This window comes from Typopeltis vanoorti, chromosome 9 (genome assembly GCF_054136105.1).
Source record: "Typopeltis vanoorti isolate ZY-2024b chromosome 9, IOZ_Tvanoo_1.0, whole genome shotgun sequence".
Classification (NCBI taxonomy): Eukaryota; Metazoa; Arthropoda; class Arachnida; order Uropygi; family Thelyphonidae; genus Typopeltis; species Typopeltis vanoorti.
In genome coordinates, this window is record NC_143557.1 from 22,032,992 (window position 1) to 22,043,631 (window position 10,640).

The following is a 10,640-nucleotide window of genomic DNA, read 5'->3' on the forward strand; positions in this document are numbered from 1 at the left end:
TTTACAACGTTATGTTCCTTCAATTTGCATTTACTAGGTTTCATATCTCCGTAAACGCCTTGAAAAAAGCCAGACAGTTTGCTGTCGAAACTGTTAGGTTTGAATATAAGTTTTATTGTAAACTTGTCTGTATTAATAAAATTTTATTTCTATTATAAAACGACCAAATATGTATAATTGAAATATGGTTATTTTTACAGTATTATTATCTTTTGGAATTCTTACTCTATATAGTTGTACAATAGAACAGAAATAATATAAATTGTGTGAAGAAACAAAACTGGCTACCCTGAACTGTGCAAAACACTCAGTGTATGAAGGAAGAAATAAAAAAAAAATGCCGTTGGAAATTCATACAACAAATAATTTCAGAAATCTAATTTGAAAAAAGCCAAACAACAATTGATTAACAGCAATTATTATTACGTGACACCTCCAGGGAGTCCAAAAACTCATTGAGGGAGGGCACCTACCAGTGGCGATCGACACTGCAGCATCCCCCAAGGAAAAAATGAAAAAATTAAAATTTGTCTGTGTTTTTAATTAATAACATTGCTTACTATAGTATATAAATGCAATGCAACATGTTAAAGGTTACAGCTTATTTTGACATTGATTGAATAGTTATTAATTGGAATGTTCGATTAACGCTCTAGATTACGAAACAAATGCAATGCGATCTAACGCTGATATTCGTTTGTTCTTGTCATTACACTTTACGTCATTAGATACACTGCCGATTGAACAGTGTATCATAAGCTGGCGCGTGTTATTTCTGTGAGATCTGAAACGTTTATTATTGGTGCGTGTTCATGGTGAACTATTTTTTGTAAATCTTATTTTATTTTGTTAAAATAACATATAATTATTTATTTATTATAGATACAAGGCTGGACTTATATGGGTGACCCGAGGGGGCGCCGGTTAGAGGAACTTCAATGGAACGGACGTGTTACTTTAGACTGAGCCTGATTACATTGCATACAAGGTTTCTCAGTAATCTCACATTGCACTGGTGCTAACACAGTGTGATTCCTACTGTCTCCCCCTCTGCACGAAAAGTGCAAGAGGTCAAATGGCCGGCAGGCCCCACCCGCAATGAGGACCAGTGGTGGTATTAAGGTTTTATAGGGAGGTAGGTTTCTAACTGTGGCCAAGTGAGATATTGATACTCCTTTTCCCAAATTAGTATGTTCTAAGAAGACTTTGCTAGTAGACTAACTCAGTCTACAGGACATTTGCTGGCAGGCTTCAAGCCCTGCGGGATCATATATTGCTAGTAGTCCGTCTAGGTCTACAGGATACTTTGCTGGCAGGCCCCCCGGCCCTGCGGAATTATTATACTGCTTTTAACCCATCTCTGCTGGCAGGAAATCGCCACTTTGAGATGGACAACATCAAAGATCACATCACATCCATTTCTTTAACAAGGAGCAGTCTCTAGAGGTGTTCAAACTTATAATAAGCAAATTAGAAACTGACTGGCCAGGATTTATTAAAGAGTACATTCACTCTAATGATGGAGAGGAGGAGGAGAATGAGATTTCACAAGAGGATCTCATTGCTGCTCTGTCACCAAAATCCCCTGTCAAAACATCTCTCAAGGGGAGCACTCATACAAAAGAAGAAGAATCATAGAAGACCAGATGGATGAAGACACATGTACATTAGAAGTCCCAAGGAACACCGAAAAGGTTCCACCAGTAATACTAAGGGACAAGGACAAATAGACCACTGTCACAACAGCCCTTAGGGAACACAAAATTGCATATTCCTGGGCAAAAAATCAAGATGAAGGAGTCAAAATCCAACCAGCCTCAGTCACTGACTACAGACAGCGGACAAGACTAATGGATAAAAAAGTCTCCCATATCATACTTTTGCTTCACCCAGTGAGAAAAATCTCAAGGTTGTGCTTCGCGGAGTGACTGAGGGTGTCACCTGTGAAGAAGTCACCACTGACCTTATGAGTCAGAACCTAACACCAGTGAAAGTGAGCAGGATGCTTAGTGCAGATAAACGGCCAATGCCACTGATACTTGTAGAAATTGATAAGACACAAAAAGAGATCTATGAGTTAACAACGATATGTGGCCTCAGAATTTCTACTTGAACCACTAAGGAAGAGGTCAACAGCTAGGCAGTGCCATAGTTGCCAAAGGTTTGGCCATGCCCAAAAACTTTGCAAGGCAAATTACAGATGTTTAAAATGTGGCGACCACCAGACAGTCATGTGTACAAAACCAAGATCCACTCCAGCTAAATGCGCCAACTGTGGAGGACCTCACCCTGCAAACTACAAGGGATGCATTATACACCCAAATAACCGAGGGTTACAAAAAACTACCCTTCCAACACAATTCAGTGATGCTCAAGACAGCCGTGCCAGTCACACCTCAGCCCAAACTATCTCTAGCCCAACAACTCAAGAAAGGAAACAAATGCCTAAAACAAGTAGCCTTTGTTCGTGCTGCCTCTGCAGCACGAACAAAGGCTACTCCATCTCATGATCATATAAGCTCAAATCTAACATCAGTACTAACTGCCTCACTATCTACCATGCTACAAGAATTAGTATGATGAATCCTTCGCCGTCCTCCACGAAAAGATTCCTACAAGGCACCCACTCAATTCTGACAGCCCTCAACAATGAATAGAAGAAAATTCCATCCTAACTCTCTCATGATCACGGCATTGAATGCCAACGGACTCAGCAACAAAACTCTAGAACTACAAGAGTTCTCTCACAGGCATAATCCTGACATAATACTGGTAAACGAAACACATCTCAGACCAGCTAATAATCCCAAATTACGGAACTATACTATGTACAAAACAGATAGACTAACTGGAAGCAGAGGAGGAACAGCTATATACATTAAAAACTACCTAAGCCACAATGTTCTGACCAATCCCCAAACCATTATTAAAATCTATGCTGTATATAATCCGCCCGGCATTCCATTGCTGGTATCTGACTTGGACTCCATTTGCGGCTTTACTGACTCCATCATCATGGCTGGTGATTTGAATGCCAAACATACAGCTTGGCATAGCTCCACAATCAACGATAAAGGTCGAATTCTTAATAATTACTCAACGCAAAATTCTATTGTTGTAACCGGACCCACAGAGCCTACCCATCACAGCTCAATTGGAAGTTCATATCCACTTGACATAGTTGTCCTCAAAAACATCAGATACCAATATCAGCTGGAAACAATAAATGAACTTTCATCAGATCATAACCCTATTCTGCTTCAACTTGGTACACAAGAACAATTCTCCCCTCCCCACTCTTTCATATCTTGGGGCAAACTCGCCAGAATCCTACCTGATCACATTGGTCCAGTCCCTACTATTCACACTAAAGAGGAGATAGAAATGGCTGCAAACAGCCTTACCAGTCAAATCAAAAATACAATAAAGTCAATTACTTAAACTACAGTTTTTCACCCTAGTGGACGGATCCCCGAGGAGATTATGGATTTGATTAGACTGAAAAACAAGGCCAGAAAGAGGTATCATAACACAAGAGCCCCCTCAAGATAAAGCAAACTTGAATCAATTAAACAGATATGTACGTGAAGCCCTCCAAAACCATCGAAACCAAGAATGGGAATCTAAGCTAACAAAATTAAACCCTGAAGACAACTCCATATGGAAGTTTCTGAGAACCTTCCGCACCAAAAGACAACTTTTACCCCCAATTCAAACCTCGAATGGTATAGTAGCTCACACTGATGGGGAAAAGGCAGAGGCTCTGGCTGACAGCTTGGAAAATCAATGCAACCCTCATATGAAAATTTGAACATCAATCTCATCTACAAGATTCAACGCCGAATTAGGCAGGCCATAACACAACAAAAAGATGACCTAGAACCTCTCACACCTACTTCTCCAACAGAAGTTATAAACATTATAACCCACCTGAACAACAATAAAGCTCCAGGCTCAGATGGAATTACAAACAAAATAATTAAACTACTCCCCAGAAAAGCAATTGTACATCTAGTCAACATAATTAATGCCATCCTCAGACTCCAGTATTTCCCTTTAACATGGAAAATAGCAGATGTCACACTAATCAAAAAGATGGGAAAAAACGCTGAACTCCCCGAAAACTATAGACCTATCAGTCTTCTGTCTAACCTTGGAAAGATCGCAGAAAAAGTAATCCTCACAAGACTTCAATTACAAACGGATAAACTAGATATAATCCCAAATGAGCAATTTGGATTTAGAAAAAACCACTCCACCGTTCAGCAGATTCACAGGCTGACTGAATACATTTCCGAAGGCTTCAATCGGAACCTTCATACAGCTGCAGTCTTTTTAGATGCCGCAAAGGCTTTTGATAAGGTGTGGCATCAAGGTCTTCTCTACAAACTCATCACATTCAATATGCCTATTAATCTAGTTAAAATAATTCACTCATACCTCAAAGACAGATACATGTAAGTTAAAATAAATGAAATTGTATCAACCAGATGCAAGGTTCTGGTGGGAGTGCCGCAGGAATCATGCTGTTTTCTATCTATATTGCTGATATCCCTCAAAACCCAAGCTGAACAATCAGAGCATTATATGCTGATGACACTGCATTATTAGCAATATTTCTCAGCCCAAAACTAGCTATTAAGAGACTTCAAAGCAGCATTCACACGCTGGAAAGATGGTTTATGGACTGGAGAATTCAAACCAATCCACAGAAGAGCTCAGCCAAACTGTTCACTAGAAAAAAGCCTCAAATCAAGGAAGATATACATTTACTAGGTGTTAATGTCCCATGGCAGAATTCAGTCAAATATCTTGGACTAATTCGGGATAAAAAACTACAATTCACCAACCATATAGAACACATAAGTTCAAAGACATCCAAAGCAATAGCGCAGCTCTACCCCATGATCAACAGAAAAAGTAAATTCGATACTCAGAACAAACTGCTCATATACAAGATGGTAATACGCCCAGTCATAACTTATGCATCTCCTGCTTGGAGTCATATTTCTAAAACAAATATTCAAAAGCTGCAGAGAATACAAAACAAATGTCTGAGAATGAGTTTGGATGTTCCATGGTTCATCAGAAACTCCCAAATTCACAGAGACGTCAGCATTCCCTACATCACATCTCTTCTTCATGATCTAGCTGAAATGTTCTTCAATAAGTCAATTAATCATCCGAACCCACTGATCAAACAAGTATCAGACTATAATGAAGCAGATTTCTGCAAGTACAAGCGACCCAAGTCAATTCTATGCTCAGCTGAACACAGTTAATCTCACTGCCCTTTCAGGGCGAGCTTAAAGCTCAATAATTCCCCACCCAAAGAACTTTCCTTTTCAGATGGAGGGGAATATGAAAAGCATTTATGCTTCACCCATCAAGTCAGTACCGCTATGCGTTATGCGTTATACAAGGCTGAATTATGACGAACGTCACTGTTGAAAATATGAAAAGAATTATATTTTTTTCAATTATCGTCACACGAAACAAATGCTCTGCGATATAACAGTTTTTATTATTCACATCACGTATACAAATTATACATATTATACTATTCAACTTGTATAATTATGACAACATTTCACAATACAATTCAATTCACAGTACAACGTTACAAAATAAAATTCAAGTATTACTGTCAGGGCCGGATTTAGACTTGCTGAAACCCTAAGCTATACAAAACCCAGAGGTCCCCTTCTGTTTTAAATTACATCGACTGATCTCAGAAAAATTTTAAAAATATATACGTCGTTTTAATATATGAAAATATATTGTCTTTTAATTTTTATTAAAACAATAAAGTATGCATTTATTTTCTAAATAATGATTTTAAAAAATAATTAAAAATTATTTAGGTATTAAAGATAAAAATTTTAATTAATACGTTTTTGAGAGGGGAAAAAACTTATTTTGTTATATTTTGTATATTTAAAATTATTTAGAAATTATCATCGTGATATGTCTGACTTCATTTGAGTGATTTTTCTACGAATATTTTTTTATTTTTATATTCATTTTCAATTTTTATTTATTTTTTTTGTTTTTTTATTTGAAGCCCCGGCAGATTGCGAGGCCCTAAGCTGTAGCTTTTTTAGCTTATACGTAAATCCGGCACTGATTACTATCATATTCTGTTGGTACTAACACTTATTTTGGCTATTATTTTATTAAGGTTAATAAAATGTTTTCTATAAAATGAGTGATTTTTCTACGAATATTTTTTTATCAATTTTTATATTTTTTTGTTTTTTTATTTGAGGCCCTGGCAGATTGCAAGGCCCTAAGCTGTAGTTTTTTTTAGCTTATACGTAAATCCGGCACTGATTACTATCATATTCTGTTGGTACTAACACTTATTTTGGCTATTATTTTATTGTGATCTCATATATGCAAGTAGAATATAATATATTTCGAATGGTTTCATAGTTATGATAAGTAACTGGTTTTAGAGTAATGTAAGTTAGTTAATGCAAATATGTGTAACCAAGGGCCGTAGCCATACTGGTTACTAGAAAAGTAATTAGCTCAAAACAGACACTGAGAGTCTGGGGACCGCATCTAAAAGGGCTCCCTTACCAGTTATAATAATGTACATGTTGATATTTTAATTCCTAATTGAATGAACCAATTTGTAAATAAATACCTTAATTGGCTATGAAGTAGTTTCTTAACCTTTTTCTGAATACATATTCTGAGGTTATAGATTTAATTTCATTCGGAAGTTTATTATAGCTACTCGTCGCAATGTACTCGAAAGATTTATGAAAAATTTCTTTATTAGCCTTAGGTACTTCCAGCGTGTTTCGACCGCAACGCAATCCATAGTCTACATTATATACCAAGAAACTTTCAGTGTTTATTTTTACATATAACAGACAACCATAGAGATATAGTTTTTTCTGAAATGGTAGAATATTATAAACGATATACAGATCATTGGTTGAATGTGCGAAGTCGGTAGCAGTTATGGCTCTAATTATTCTGTTTTGTATTCTTAATAATGGAAGCAGATTGTTGTAATAGTCTCCTCCCCAACAGGTAATGCCATATTGCAATGAAGAATTTACGCAGGAATAGTATAAACATCTTAAGAATTCTGGATTTACAAATTTTTTAGCATAATATATTCTGTTAATTATGAACCTAAACTTATATTTGTTAAGAAAGTGGTGTGGGACTTCCACTTCAAATTGCTATCGATATGGAGGCCCAAATACTTGACGGTTTTTTTGTTTTTTTGATTAAGCTACATTTACAATTTAGAGTATCACTACATTTCCTTTCATGCTATTTTATAGTTATACTGTGATCTAATTTGTCTGTTAATGTAAAGTACATATATCTCGTTTTGTCGGTATTAATGTTAAATCCGTTGTTGTTAAACCATATACTTAGTTTTAACATATCGCTATTAATCCGATTTTTTATATCTTCAAGGGTTGTTTCGGTGAATACTAAAGCCGTATCGTGAGCAAAGGATATCTTTTGCCAAAAAGTTTGTATTTACATAGATCACAGAAGGTGCCGGAGAAATATGTCAGGTTGGTGCGGGAAATGTATAGAAATGTGAAGACAAGTGTTCGGACCTGTTTGGGACAGACAGAAAGTTTTCAAGTAATAGTTGGTTTGCATCAAGGGTCAGCATTAAATCCGTTTCTGTTTAATATTGTGATGGAGGTGGTAACAGAGGAGGTGAGAGAAGATGCGCCTTGGACAATGTTGTATGCAGATGACATCTTGTTGTGTGTAGATTCAAGAGAAGAAGCGGGAACTAAACTGGAAAGATGGAGAAAAGTACTGGAAGAGAGAGGTATGAGACTGAGCAGAAGTAAGACAGAGTATATGTGTTGCGCAGTGGGCGGCGGCCAGGAGACAGATCTGGAGCTGGAAGGAAATGTCATCAGGAAGGTGAGAGACTTTAGATACTTAGGTTCAACAGTGGAAGAAGATGGAGGAGCTGAGAAGGAAGTGGGATGCAGGATACAAGCGGGTTGGAGGAACTGGAGGGAGATGGCTGGAGTGTTATGCGATAAGAGGGTGCCGATCAATCTGAAAGGCAAAATTTATAGGACAGTAGTGAGGCCAGCTATGACATATGCTATAGAAACTGTGGCCCTGAGGAAAAATAATATCATCAGGATGGAAGTAGCAGAGATGAAAATGCTTAGGTGGATGTGCGGTGTGACCAGAAAGGATCGTCTGAGAAATGACTATGTCAGGGGAACAGTGAAAGTTACGAACTTAGGAGCGAAAATACAGGAGGCAAGGTTGAGATGGTTTGGTCATGTGATGAGGGAGGACGAATATGTGTGAAGAAGTGTTATGCAGATGGATGTGCAAGGAAGGCGGAAGCGTGGGCGGCCAAAGAAGAGATGGAGGGAGCTGGTAGAAGAGGACTTGAAGATGAAGAACTTGGATGTGGTGACAGCCCAAGACAGGAAGGTGTGGAAGAGACTCATTACAAACAGTGACCCCACTTAAGTGGGAGAAGCTGCAGAAGAAGAAGAATTAACATATATTATAATAACATATATTATTGAGTTCTCAAGGCTGGTTTGCCTGCTTTACAGGATGAAAAACCCCAGGATCAATGGGGGAAACCCTACTGTCCATGCCCAAGACCGGCTAACTTGCTATGGCTGAAGAAGATCCTTCAGCTCTTCACATCACTGACGGGAATCAAACCTAGGACACTACGAATATCGACGTTATTATATAACGCCGATATTCGTTTTTGCACTTGTCATTGCTATTGATACAAAACTTTTATTATTGGTGTTTGTTCGTGGTGAGGATGAAATATTTTTAATAAAGCAATTTTTTAATATGTAAATTTATTTATATTAAAAAATTCGTTACCGATTAAGAATTTTTTTTTTTTTTTTTTGTATATGCATTACCCCCACATAAACTTTTCATCGACAGCCACTAGCACCTAATCTAGAACTCTCCGTCTCCGCCACTCAATCCACCAACTACGACGACCTCCATCTACCATAATCATCTACACCAACGCCATGTACCCCCTACCACGACCACTAGAATTTTCACCGACAATCACAAACATTCATGCCCATGGCTTGATTCGAACCCGCAGCCTTTTGGCTGGAGAGCAGATACACTAACCACTCAGCCAACCACTATAAACAGATGGTTGCAGTCAGTCTATGAGATGAGACCATAACCAGCAATAGATATTCTATAGCAAAAAGAATTGAAGAATTTTACTCAATGTTATATCAGGATGTCCATGTTGTTAACCTAGTCGCTGTGCGCTTCGCAACCATATATCTGGGAAAGGAGTGTCCTAGGTTTGATTCCCGTCAGTGACCTGAAGAACTGAAGGATTTTCCTCAGCCATAGCAAGTTAGCCGGTCTTGGGCGTGGACAGTAGGGTTTTTCCCCAGTTTATCCTGGGATTTTTCATCCTGCAAAGCAGGCAAACCAGCCTTGAGAACTCAACACTACAGGACATAGGATATACCTAGGCTCAGGGCTGACCACCTTATCCTGTGAACGGTTAAGGTCTAATGATTAATAAACTCTCGATACCACAAGGTAAAAGGAAAGTGAGATTATATCAGGATGACGAATCAAATGAAGACAACTACGAAATAAACAGTGCCACAGATTCTATCAAAGGAAGTTCTGTGGAGCATCCAAACCTTGCAAAATGGAAAAGCTGTAGGTGAGGATAGAGTTATAGCTGAATTCTAAAAGCAGCTGAAGAAATGATCTACAAAAACTTGGCAAAATTATTTACCATATGTTTGAAACAATGATCTAGCAAGAACATGGAAAAAGTTTCCCCTTATTCTGAAAGGTAAAGTAGAAGACTTGACGAGCGACTGACCTTTCAGTCTACTGTAGGTGGTTTACAAAGATCTCATATGCTTTGTGCGACTCTAGACATAGCACAAGCAAAAGAACATACAGGCTTTCAAAGTGGCTTTAGCACAACGGTCCATCTTCAAGTAGTACAATACGTTATTGAATACGGTATAATGAATATAAACTACCTCTCCATTAGACTCGAACACAAGCATTATCTGTCCAATACTAAAGAAAAGAGCTCCCATGATTTGTTTTAACTACAGAAGTATTAGCCTATTTTGCAGATATATTTTTTTTTCAAATATACTTTTTGAAAGGCTATTAAATATAGCCTTTCAAAAAGTATATTTGATAAGTTGTAAAGTTGACTTTCGTAGGGGAAAATCTACAGTTGATCAACTATTCAAATTAAGACAGATACTTGAAAAGGCTATTGAATATGGTATTGATACTCATCATCTATTTGTAGACATCAGAGCCGCCTTTGACAGCATTAATAGGAATAAGCTACTTGAAGCAATGCAATTTTGTATTCCTCCAAAATTCATTAGGTTAAGGCTACAATAGAGAAAGCGGTATTTCTCTAAAAAAAAAGTCATAAACGACTCAGGAATTAATATGGAATGAAACATCTATAAATCTGTACAAATCTTTACTTATGCAGACAATATTGATTTAGTTGCAAGGACAATCAATGCTCTTAAGGAAGCCTTTCTTACCCTTGAGGCTGCTGCAAAAAATATGCACATCTGAAAATAAATCAGGATAAAACTAAATATATGCCTTGCATCAGAAAC